Genomic DNA, 12,527 nt, shown 5'->3' with positions numbered 1-12,527 from the left:
TTCTCTCATGTTTGGGAGGAACAGGTGACTTGGGAGACATGGTTCCTGTAGTGTATGTACTTTGCAGAAGGAACTATATTCTGCAGCCCCTGTATACTGCAGTACCAGTAGTGACCACCCCTGTATATAAGCCTGTGTAGTAACATTTGCATAGTAGTTCCAGGTTGCCTCCATTCAGTAAAGACCTGTATAACCAACTCCTGCAGTCCGCTGTCTCAATTATACACGGACATAATACTGGCGACGAGCAGATACGAACTTACCTACAGTCTGCACACCTCATGGGGATCCATCCCTGAAGCGAAGTTATCAGAGGTCGAGGCCAGAAGGAAGAAAGAAACAGAAGAAACGGGCGTCGACCGTGGGCATCTGCCTCTGAGTCAGCGGAGTGAAGAATTGCAGGAGAGGCTGTCGAGAGCGGGGCTTGGTTATCCTGTCGATGGTGCTTCAGCTAATCGGGCTGGTGGCAGGTAGTACACTGATCCTTCCTGGGCTGCGGCGGTCTAGAGCTCGAGCGGGTGGCTTTGCAACGGGGCCGAGCAGCGTTGTTGGGAAGAGAGAGAGAGAGAGAGAGAGTGGAGCACACAGGGCGCGGCCGGTGCTACGAAGCCGGGCAGCGCATACAGCCCCGAGAAGAGGGAGGCAAGAGTCCGCAGGTTGTTCCGACAACGGGGAAATAATAAAAATTAAACGCGCAGAAAGCCGCGAGGAGCTGCAGTTTGCCACGGGAGCCGCGGAGAGTGGCGTAGCAGCAGCACGGGGGGAAGTGCGCGAAGACCATAGGGCGTCGCCATCAAGGCATAAAACGGCAGCAACAGCGGAGAAGACAGAAAGCGCGGGAGGCGCCATCTAATCCAGTGGGGAAGAAGGCAAAGCGCGGGAGGTGCCATTTTGTTAAATCGGGGAGAAGGCAAAGCGCGGGAGGCGCCATCTTAGATTTCCAAGATGTCGAAGACTGGCAATATCACTGCCTTCGATAATGCAATAGAAGACTGGACCACGTATGTGGAAGAGTCGAGGTATATTGCGAGGCAAACGAAGTAGCCGATGAGAAAAAGGCATCGGTACTGCTAAACTTAATGGGCGCAAGAACGTACGGCCTATTGCAGGACCTGATTACTCCAGCCAAACCAAAGGCGAAGAGTTTTAACGAAATTGTTTGCTATCCTACAGGAACACCTAAATCCTACACCGCTGCTGATAGCAGAAAGATTTAAATTCTACAGGAGAAATCAGCATAAAGATGAGAGCAATGCTGATTACCTTACGGAACTACGCAAGCTATCAAAGCACTGCAGTTCGGAGCAGGACTGGCAGATACCTTATGGGACAAAATTTGTCTGTGGACTCCTGAGTGAAGGAACCCAGAAGAGGTTACTCTCAGAGAAAGAGCGACGCTAGATAAGGCTTTCAGCGTGGCAGTATCGTACGAAGCAGCAGCAAGGGGAGCTGCGGAAATACAGCAAAAGCCACAGGATACGGCACCCACGAAATGACACGGGAATTGCAAAATGTTATCGCTGCGGCAGAACAAACCATGGACCAGAAGGACTGCTGGTCCAAGGACAAAATATGCAGGCAATGCGGAAAGATGGGACACATTGCACGAGTTTGCAGGTCTGGGAAGAAGACCAACGACAATGAAAAGGCTACTAAGAAACCGTACAGGAAAGTACAAAAGATGACGGACAGTAGTTCCGAAGACCAGATGAGCGATAGTGAATCCGGGAACAAGAGACTAAGCTGTCTCAAACTTCACAACGTAATCGCAAAAGAGCATCACCGAACCATTTGGGTCCACCCTCACGATAGCAGGGTCCCAAGTCAAATGAAATTGGATACAGGATCAGCTCTAACCGTCATGAATCGACGAGACTGACGAGCGGCTATTCTCACACCCTTGAAAGAGACATCCATTGTCTTGAAGACGTATATGTTAGATCCGTGTGTTAATGGAGACACGGAATGCAGGAGTTGATTTAACAAGTGTTTACTGAACAAAGTCTGGAGGTGAACTAACTACACAAGACGCTACACAGGCTTATATACCCGAGTGGTCACTACTGGTACTACAGTATACAGGGGCTTCAAAAACATAGTTCCTCTTAAAGGTACATACACTAAAATTCCTCCCCTTTTAGATAAATAGTACATAACATTTTAAGTAATCATTAAATAACATTTTTACAAGAACAATAATATACACATTTGCTGAAGTTAATCAATTACAAATTCAGTCTCTCTGGAGGCTTCCTGACTCGGTCCGGATAACGCCTCGGTGGTGTAGTAGGTTCTTCTGGCAAGGTCGATTCGGCTTCAATGCCCGTGTCGGGTTCATCTGGTTCCAGTATCACCGGATCGGAGGTAGATACTATGGGTATCTCTGCTTCATCACTAGGCGTATAGAGTTGTGGTGTAGGTTGTCCTTTTTCGGATGACTCTATGATCTGGTCAGCATGGTGCCTTATTATGCTTTCTCCAATGTCCACGGTATACATCAGCGGTCCTAGTCGTGTGCAAATAGTTCCAGGCTGCCATTTCTCGGTACGGTAGTCCCAGGCCAAAACTGGTTGACCTATCTGGAAGGTTCTAGTTGGCCTTTCATTCATGCTTTGAAATTGCCGGTTCTCTACGTCACTCTGACGTTTGGCTTGACCAAATCCAGCCGGCATCTTAGGCTTCTATTGAAAAACATCATGGCGGGGGTTTGGTTTGTAACCACATGTGTTGCATTCCTGTATGCAAACAAGAAGTTATCTACCTTATGTTGTAGATTTATGTCTTCATTACCCATGGCCTTTATGGCCTTCTTGAAGGTCTGGACAAACCTTTCAGCCAATCCATTAGTGGCGGGATGGTATGGGGCAGACGTGTAGTGCTTAACCCCATTGTTTTTTAAGAACTTCCTGAATTCTTCGGATACAAATTGCGGTCCATTATCAGAACAGATCTGTTTAGGCAGCCCATTCCTGGCGAATATGGTCCTTAATACTGTGATGGTTTTTTCCGTGGTGGTGGAGGACATCTTTATTACCTCCGGCCACTTGGAGTGTGCATCCACCGCGATTAAGAACATTGAGTCCATAAATGGACCAGCAAAGTCGATATGTACCCTTTGCCATGGAGATGAGGGTCACTCCCATGGATGTAGAGGGGCTTGTGGTGGGGCGTTTTGGACCTTCTGGCATCCTAGACAGCTCTTGGTCATTTCTTTGATGTCTCCATCGATACCTGGCCACCACACAAACGCTCTGGCTAAGTTCTTCATTTTCACTCCACCCAGATGCCCCTCGTGAAGCTCCTTTAGCACTCTATCCTTGAGTTTGGGTGGAATCACCACTCTGGATCCACACATCAAGGTTCCTCGGCACACTGACAGCTGTTCTCTTCTTTGCAAGAATGCTGGCAACAGTGGTTCGCCATGTGCTGGCCATCCCTTCACCGTTAAATCGTAGACTCGTGAGAGAGTCGGGTCATTTCGCGTTTCCTTTTCAATGGTAGAATTTGTCACCGGTAGACATTCCACTATGGTCGAGTGGAACATCTCCACTGGGTCCACTGTAGGCGCCTCTTCCACCATTGGCAACGGTAGGCGCGATAACCCGTCAGCATTCCCATGCTGTTTTGTTCCTTTGTATTCTATGTCCTATTGGTGTGCCCCTAGGAAAAGGGACCACCTCTGTAGCCTTTGCGCTGTCATAATGGGAACGCCCTTTTTAGGGTTGAATATGGAGACGAGGGGTTGATGGTCAGTCAACAAGGTAAATTTTCATCCGTGTAGGTAATGGTTGAATTTCTTCACCCCCCACACCAGGCTGAGTGCCTCCCTGTCGATCTGGGCATAGTTACGCTCAGCTGAGTTCAATGAGCGTGACGCAAAAGCTATCGGCTGCTCCGAGCCATCAGGGAATCTATGCGATAATACCGCTCCCACGCCATAAGGGGATGCATCGCACGCCAGTCTGATTGGCAGTGATGGGTTGTAATGAGCCAACACTTCCCTGGATGTGATCAAGCCTTTGCATTTATGGAAGGCACGTTTACAGTCTTCGCTCCATTTCCAAACTACTCCCGTTTGTAGCAGTGCGTTAAGAGGGTGCAGAACCGTCGACAAGTTTGGTTAAAATTTATGATAGTAATTTACTAATCCCAGGAACGACCTTAATTGTGAGACATTTTCAGGCGCTGGGGCCTTTACGACCGCTTCAATTTTTTCAGGTGACTTATGCAACCCTTCTTCGTTAATGACATGGCCACAATATGATACTTGTTTCTGGAAAAATTCGCACTTGGGGCGATTTGCTCGTAGGCCCCGTTCTCTCAGCCTCGTGAGCACCTGCTCCAAGTTGGCAAGGTGCTCGTTGTTGTTTTCTTCTGTTACAAGGATGTCGTCTAGGTAGCATTGAGTCCCCGGAATCCCTTGCAGGACTTGCTCCATAGCTCTTTGCCAGATAGCCGGAGCTGATGCCACTCCGAAAACCAGTCGATTGTACTGGTACAGGCCTTTGTGTGTGTTTATCATGAGATACTTTTTAGAGGCCTCCTCAACCTCCATCTGTAGATATGCCTGTGCTAAGTCAATTTTGGTGAAACGTTTCCCTCCGGATAGTGAGGCGAAAATATCTTCTATCCTCGGAAGAGGATACTGTACCGTGTGAAGAACCGGGTTTACAGTCACCTTGAAGTCCCCACAGATGCGAACTTTTCTCTGTTCTTCAGATTTATCATTATTCAACGTTTTCTTCATGACCGGGACGATGGGTGTTGCCCACTCGCTCCAATCTACCTTGGATAACACGCCTGCTTTTTCCAAATTCTCCAGCTCTGCCTCGACGGCTGGACGAATTGCGTATGGCACCGGCCTTGCCTTAAAAAACTTGGGAATTGCCGCATCTTCCACTTTTATTGAGGCGGTGGCGCCTTTCAGGGTTCCTAGTTCCTGTTGAAACACTTCTTTGGCATTAGCCAAGATTTCTTTTAATCGTCCAGGTATGACATCATCATCGTTTTTTTTCTTACTGATCACCGTCAGTGCCTGAATGGTGTGCCAGTCTAAACGTATCTTTCTGATCCATTCACGTCCCAACAACGGTGGACCACCATCTTGCAGAATGTATAAATACAACTTCTGTATTTCCTTGCCGTTGTATACAACAGGCACCCTTATTTTCCCTCTGGGGTATACTTTCTGCCCCGTATATGTCTTCAAGATAATGGATGTGTCTTTCAAAGGTATATGCGGAAATAGCCGCTCGTAATCCCGTCGACTCATGACGGTCCGAGCTGATCCTGTATCTAGCTCCATTTTGACTGGGGACCCCGCTATCGTGAGGGTAACCCAAATGGTCTGGTAATCTCCTTTGGCAATTACATTATGTAATTTGAGACAGCTTAGTCTCTTGTTTCCGGAGTCGCTATCGCTCTTCTGGTCTTCGGAGCTACTGTCCGTCATCATTTGTACCTTTCTGTACTTTTCCTTATTGACCTTTTTACTGTCAGCGGATTTCTTTCCAGATCTGCATACACGTGCAGTGTGTCCCATCTTTCCGCATTGCCTGCATGCTTTGTCCTTGAACCAGCAGTCCTTCTGGTCATGGGTGGATCTGCCGCAGCGATAACATCTCTCTCAACCCCGTGTCATTTCATGGGTGCCGAAGTCCTGTGGCTTTTGCTGTATCTCTGCAGCTCCTTTTGCTGCTGCTTCGTATGATACAGCCACACTGAAAGCCTTGTCCAGTGTCAAATCTTTCTCAGAAAGTAGTCTTTTCTGTGTTCCTTCGCTTAGGAGACCGCAGACGAATTTGTCTCGTAGAGAATCTGCCAGTCCTGCCCCGAATTGGCAGTGCTTTGACAGCTTTCGTAATTCGGTGAGGTAATCAGCGTTACTTTCATTCTTGTGCTGATTCCTCCTGAAGAATTTGAATCGTTCTGCTATCAGCAGCGGTGTTGGGTTTAAGTGCTCCTGTAAGGTATCAACAATCTCCTTAAAATTCTTGTCCATCGGTTTGGCTGGAGTGATCAAGTTTCGTAACAGCCCGTATGTCCTTGCGCCCATCAGATTTAGAAGTACCGATGCCTTTTTATCATCCGCTACTTCATTCACCTTGCAATATACCTCCACTCTTTCCACATATATGGTCCAATCTTCTATATCACTATCGAAAGCCGTAATATTGCCAGTCCTCGGCATCTTGAAAATCTAAAATGGCGCTTCCCGCGCTTTTCTTTCTTCCCCGCCGAGTTAAGATGGCGCCTCCCGCGCTTTCCTGCTGCTGCTGCCAACGCTGTTCTGCGCGGTTCCCGTTGCGACCTGCAGCTTTTCGCGGTATTTCTATATATTTTTTAAAAATATATCGCTTCAATAGTTTCTCCGTTACTTGGAGAACCGTTCCCGTCGTGGAGCGGACCCTCTGGGACTTTACCCTCCCTCTGCTTGGTCCGAACGCCGACCTGCTTTGCAGCACCGGCCGCGCCCCGAGTGCTCCACCCTCTCTCTCTTTGCTTCTGCTTCCTGACTCACTGCCCGGCCCCGTTGCAGAGCCACCCGATCGAGCTCTAGCCCGCCGCAGCCCAGGAAGGATCAGTGCACTACCTGCCTCCAGCTAGTGAAACCACAGTTTTTTTTTTCCTGGCTTCGACCTTCGTCTGAGGAATCGATCTCCTTGAGGTGCTGCTGAATTGCAGGTAAGTTCGTTTCTAACTCGTCGCCACTGTTAGATCAGTGTGTTAATGGAGACACGGAATGCAGGAGTTGATTTAACAAGTGTTTACTGAACAAAGTCTGGAGGTGAACTAACTACACAAGACGCTATACAGGCTTATATACCCGAGTGGTCACTACTGGAACTACAGTATACAGGGGCTTCAAAAACATAGTTCCTCTTAAAGGTACATACACTACAGTATACGGGGCAAAAAGTATACCCCAGAGGAAAAATAAGGGTGCCTGTCGAATACAACGGCAAGGAAAGACAGAAATTGTATCTGTACATACTGCAAGATGGTGGACCACCGTTATTGGGACGTGAATGGATCAGAAAGATAAGTTTAGACTGGCACTCCATTCAGGCACTGACGGTGGCTGGTAAAAAGGATGACGACGTCACTCCTGGACGATTGTCAACAATCTTAGCTAACGCCAAAGAGGTATTTCAACAAGAACTGGGAACTCTTAAAGGCGTAACCGCCTCGATAAAAATAGAAGAGAATGCAATTCCCAAGTTTTTCAAAGCAAGACCGGTACCATATGCAATTCGCCCAGCCGTCGAGGCAGAGCTAGAGAATCTGGAGAATGCAGGCGTGTTATCTAAGGTAGACTGGAGCGAGTGGGCGACACCCATCGTTCCCGTCATGAAGAAAACGTTAAACAATAAGTCTGAGGAGCCAAGGAAGGTTTGCATCTGTGGGGACTTCACGGTGACGGTGAACCCAGTCCTTCACACAGTACAATATCCTCTTCCAAGGATAGAAGATATCTTCGTCTCACTATCTGGAGGGAAGCGTTTTACAAAAATTGACCTAGCACAAGCATATTTGCAGATGGAGGTTGAAGAATCCTCTAGGAAGTATCTCACAATAAACACTCACAAAGGTCTTTACCAGTATAATTGACTGGTATTCGGAGTAGCATCAGCTCTGGCGATATGGCAAAGAGCGATGGAACAAGTCCTGCAAGGAATTCCGGGGACTCAGTGTTACTTGGACGACATCCTAGTGACAGGTGAAGATGACAGTGAACACCTTGCCAACCTAGAGCAGGTGCTCACTAGACTACGTGAACATGGGCTACGGGCCAATCGCCCCAAGTGCGAGTTTTTTAAGAAACATATCGTATTGTGGCCACGTGATTGATGAAGAGGGGTTACATAAGTCCCCTGACAAAATTGAAGCGGTAGTTAAGGCTCCAGCGCCTGAAAATGTGTCGCAACTGAGGTCATACCTCGGATTGGTGAATTACTACCATAAGTTTTTGCCGAATTTGTCCACAATTCTGCACCCACTGAACGCCCGACTACAAACGGGAGTAGCATGGAAATGGAGCAATGAATGCAAGCGGGCCTTTCAGAAGAGTAAGGACCTAATCACTTCAAGAGAAGTATTGGCTCACTACAACCCATCACTACCGATACGACTGGCGTGTGATGCGTCTCCCTACGGCATTGGGGCGGTACTGTCACATAAATTCCTTGATGGTTCAGAGAGGCCGATAGCTTTTGCGTCACGCTCGTTAACTTCAGCCGAGCGTAACTACGCCCAGATTGACAGAGAGGCCCTCAGCCTGGTGTGGGGGGTGAAGAAGTTCAATCACTACCTGCACGGTCAGAAATTTACTCTACTTACTGATCATCAACCTCTTGTCTCCATTTTCAACCCTCAGAAGGGCGTACCGATAATGACAGCACAACGGCTACAGAGGTGGTCCCTTTTCCTAGTGGCACACCAATATGACATCGAGTACAAAGGAACTAAACAGCATGGGAATGCTGATGGATTGTCGCGCCTACCGTTGCCGACGGTGGAAGAAGACCTTGCAGTGGATCCAGTGGAGATATTCTACTCGACCATAGTCGAATGTCTACCTGTGACGAATGCAAACATAGAAAAGGAAACACGAAATGACCCGACACTCTCCTGGGTCTATGATTTAACGGTGAAGGGATGGCCAGCACATGGCGAACCACTGCTGCCAGCATTCTCGCCGAGAAGAGAACAGCTGTCAGTGTGCAGAGGAACCTTGATGTGTGGATCCAGAGTAGTAATTCCACCCAAATTGAAGGATAGAGTGCTCAATGAGCTTCATGAGGGTCATCTGGGAGGGGTAAAAATGAAGAACTTAGCCAGAGTGTTTGTGTGGTGGCCGGGAATCGATAGAGAAATCGAAGAGATGACCAAGAGCTGTACAGGATGCCAGAAGGTCCAAAACGCCCCACCACAAGCCCCTCTACATCCATGGGAGTGGCCCTCATCTCCATGGCAAAGGGTGCACATTGATTTTGCTGGTCCATTTATGGACTCGATGTTTTTAATTGCGGTGGATGCACATTCAAAGTGGCCAGAGGTAATAAAAATGTCCTCAACCACCACAGAAAAAACTATCACAGTTTTACGAACCATATTCGCCAGGAATGGGCTGCCTGAACAGATTTGCTCCGACAATGGACCACAGTTTGTGTCTGAAGAGTTCCGGAGGTCCTTAAAGAACAATGGTGTTAAGCATTACACATCCGCCCCATATCATCCAGCCACTAATGGATTGGCCGAGAGGTTCGTTCAAACATTCAAGAAGGCTATCAAGGCAATGTATAATGAAGATATACCCCATCAGCACAAGGTGGATAACTTCTTGTTTGCCTACCGGAATGCGACACATGCGGTTACCAACCAAACTCCAGCCATGATGTTCTTCAATCGAAGACTACGATGCCGCTTGGATTTGGTTAAGCCAAACATCAGAAGAGATGTGGAGAACAGGCAGTTTCAGAATATGAATGAAAGGCCGACCAGGAGTTTTAAGATAGGTCAACCAGTTTTGGCCCGGGACTACCGCACTGAGAAATGGCAGCCAGGAACGATCTGCACACGGCAAGGACCTCTCATGTATACCGTGGACGTTGGAGAGAGCATTGTAAGACGCCATGCTGACCAGATTCTAGAGTCACTGGGAAACGTCAACTCCACACCACGATCTGATACACCTGGCGATGAAACCGAAGTACCAATTGCATCTACCTCAGAATCGGTGATATTGGAAGCAGACGAACCAAACAACGACATTGATCCCGACTCAACGTTGCCAGAAGAACCTGTTACCCCAAAGAGGCGTTATCCAGACAGAATCAGGAAGCCTCCTCAAAGACTGAACTTATAATTGCTTAACTTCAACTAATGTATCTAGGAACTGTAATTGTAAATATGTTATTTCATTGTTAATTGAATGTTATGTACTGTTTAGCTAAAAGGGGAGGAATTGTAGTGTATGTACTTTGCAGAAGAAACTATATTCTGCAGCCCCTGTATACTGCAGTACCAGTAGTGACCACCCCTGTATATAAGCCTGTGTAGTAACATTTGCATAGTAGTTCCAGGTTGCCTCCATTCAGTAAAGACCTGTTATAACCAACTCCTGCAGTCCGTGTCTCAATTATACACGGACATAATAGTTCCCAAAGCTGTCCACCACTGGGAGTTTTCTTCGCCTCGTGTCTAGGTCTGTTGAAGACTAATTGATGGAGATTGATTGCCATTATTAGTCAACAACTCCATTATTGTTGTATCCTATGATTACCAGGATGGTAGAAGGCGAACTAGATGGACCTTATTTCATCTAGCAATTTCCATGTTCGTTGTACGAACAGCGAGTGGTTATGATCTGGAATGCACTGCCTGAAAGGATGGTGGAGGCAGATTCAATCGACCCTTTCAAATTGGAGTTAGATAAGTACCTGAAAGAAAAAAATTGCAGGGCTACGGAGAAATGGCAGGAGATTGGGACTAGCTGAAGTGCCCTTGCAGAGAGCCGGCACGGGCTCGACAAGCCGAATAGCCTCCTGTGCTGTAACGATTCTATGAGTAGGCCTTGGAGTAGCGACTGTGCTTGATGCAGTTGAACTAGATCTGGTGGTGGAAAACAGGGTGATCAATCTGCAATTGCACTCTAGTCCAGTGGTTCTTAAACTGGGGTCCGCGGAGATGTTCCGGGGGCCCACGAAGCATTTGAAAAGTTGCAGGCTGTAATATATTGAACCAGTGAAGATTGAGGAGGAGGCGGGACCGGGTTCCTTCCAATGACCTCATTGTTGTCTGTGGGAGGAGAGTTGTCTGGTAATGTGGCGAAGGGTGACTTATTTGGAAAAAATCCTCATTGGGGCCCAGCTTTGTTTATTTTTCAGCCTTATGGAGAGCGGAGATGTGGCTGAGAAGAGCAGAATGAGTAATGGTGCAAGGAGGTGGGGCAGCCTTCAGTTTACAGCACTGCAAGCGGGAAGAGAAACGCCACAATGGGTGTGACTTTTCGGGTTAAATTCCAGGCACTGAGCAGTGGAGAAAGCGGATGAGACCACTTGAGGCTCCAGATCGTGGACTTGCATGTTAGAAATCTCAGAAACTTTTGACACTGCGGTTTACGAACTTTAAAAAAACCCAAATGTGACAAATTGTTTCGTCTGACTTTCGTTTTGCCCTCAAACTGATAGTGTGGATATATTCGGCAGAGAGTGCAGCGACCCTTTGGCCTGGCTCGGTGCTCTGGGCCTGACTCCAGGTGAATGTGTGACCGAGGCCCCTCCCCATCTCTCTCTCTCTCTCTCTCTCAACGAGTGGTTAGGATTTGGAATGCACTGCTTGATAGGGTGGTGGATACAGTTTCAATAGTAGCTTTCAAAAGGGAATTTGATAAATACTTCATGGAGAAAAAATTGCAGGGATATGGGGAAAGAGTGGGGGAGTGGAACGAACTATTGCTTTTCGAAAGAGCAGGTGCAGACTCAATGGGTCGAATGGCCTCCTGTGCTATACTGTTCTATGATTCTATAAGTCAGTAAGTTTTAAAGTTCAACCAAGGGCGAGTAGCCATCGTTCACTGCAAGTCTTCTACTGGATTTGTGTGGTCTGCTGGAAGGTTTTTATTTGTTGTGCGAACTTTTACTGAACCTGTTGCATGGGATAATCTTAGATCATTAATGTCGACGAGTTGAAACTGCCGCTTGGCCGAATTGAGCCGAAATACTGTTAACGCGGTAGCACTGATTTATGTGTCGTAAAGTACTGGAAAAGTTGCGCGGTGGAGGGAGCGGGCTGTTGGAGATAGGTTGCCAGCTGTTGTTTTTGGCGGGAGAGGAGAGTTCATGTTTGTGTGTCACTGGCTGAGAGCTGGAAACGCAAGGACTTGTTCCTGACCTGCTTGGAACGCTCTGACCACAAAAAGAACAATTTAGCTCTTTAAGCATTGAATTAAAATTGAGGTTTTTGCTAATTTCAAATTATCTATATTATTTTATATATATATAACAACAGTATGTCTGTCTGTTTGTCTGTCTGTCCAGCTATACAATCAAAAGTTATAGCGCGTACCTACACATATGTTATATCAAAAGAAAGCTTATCATTAGGGGACTCTCGTAGGTGTATTTACTTTTTTGTGTCACAAAAATTGTTATGACAATATACAAAAAAGGCTCAAAAATCCTACCTGTCATTAGCGTTGACTGACGTGCTGCTTGACTAATCCTACAGTTCACTCACCTGATGGTTGACCAATCAGTGCGTCACGGGCGGGTCCTAATCCTCCAGTCTCCCTAAACTTCGCCGCCATTTTTTCCATCCCCCACCGGGACAGCAACACCAAAACAAACCTCCACATTCCGATCCCGCCCCGCCGGAGCGGCAGGTAAGTTGGGCTTACTCGGGCCGTGCCTCACAACCGCTCGGCCCGACACACACAGCATTTGGGGGAGAGGCAACGGCCGGCCGTCAGCCGCGCGATCCGCGGGGGAGCTCAGCTCGGGTCCGTCTCGGCCCGGCCGCGCCTC

Source organism: Somniosus microcephalus, chromosome 2, assembly GCF_052327205.1.
Source record: "Somniosus microcephalus isolate GS21.2 chromosome 2, FLI_Smic_1.0, whole genome shotgun sequence".
NCBI lineage: Eukaryota > Metazoa > Chordata > Chondrichthyes > Squaliformes > Somniosidae > Somniosus > Somniosus microcephalus.
Note: the sequence above shows the minus strand (reverse complement) of the source record.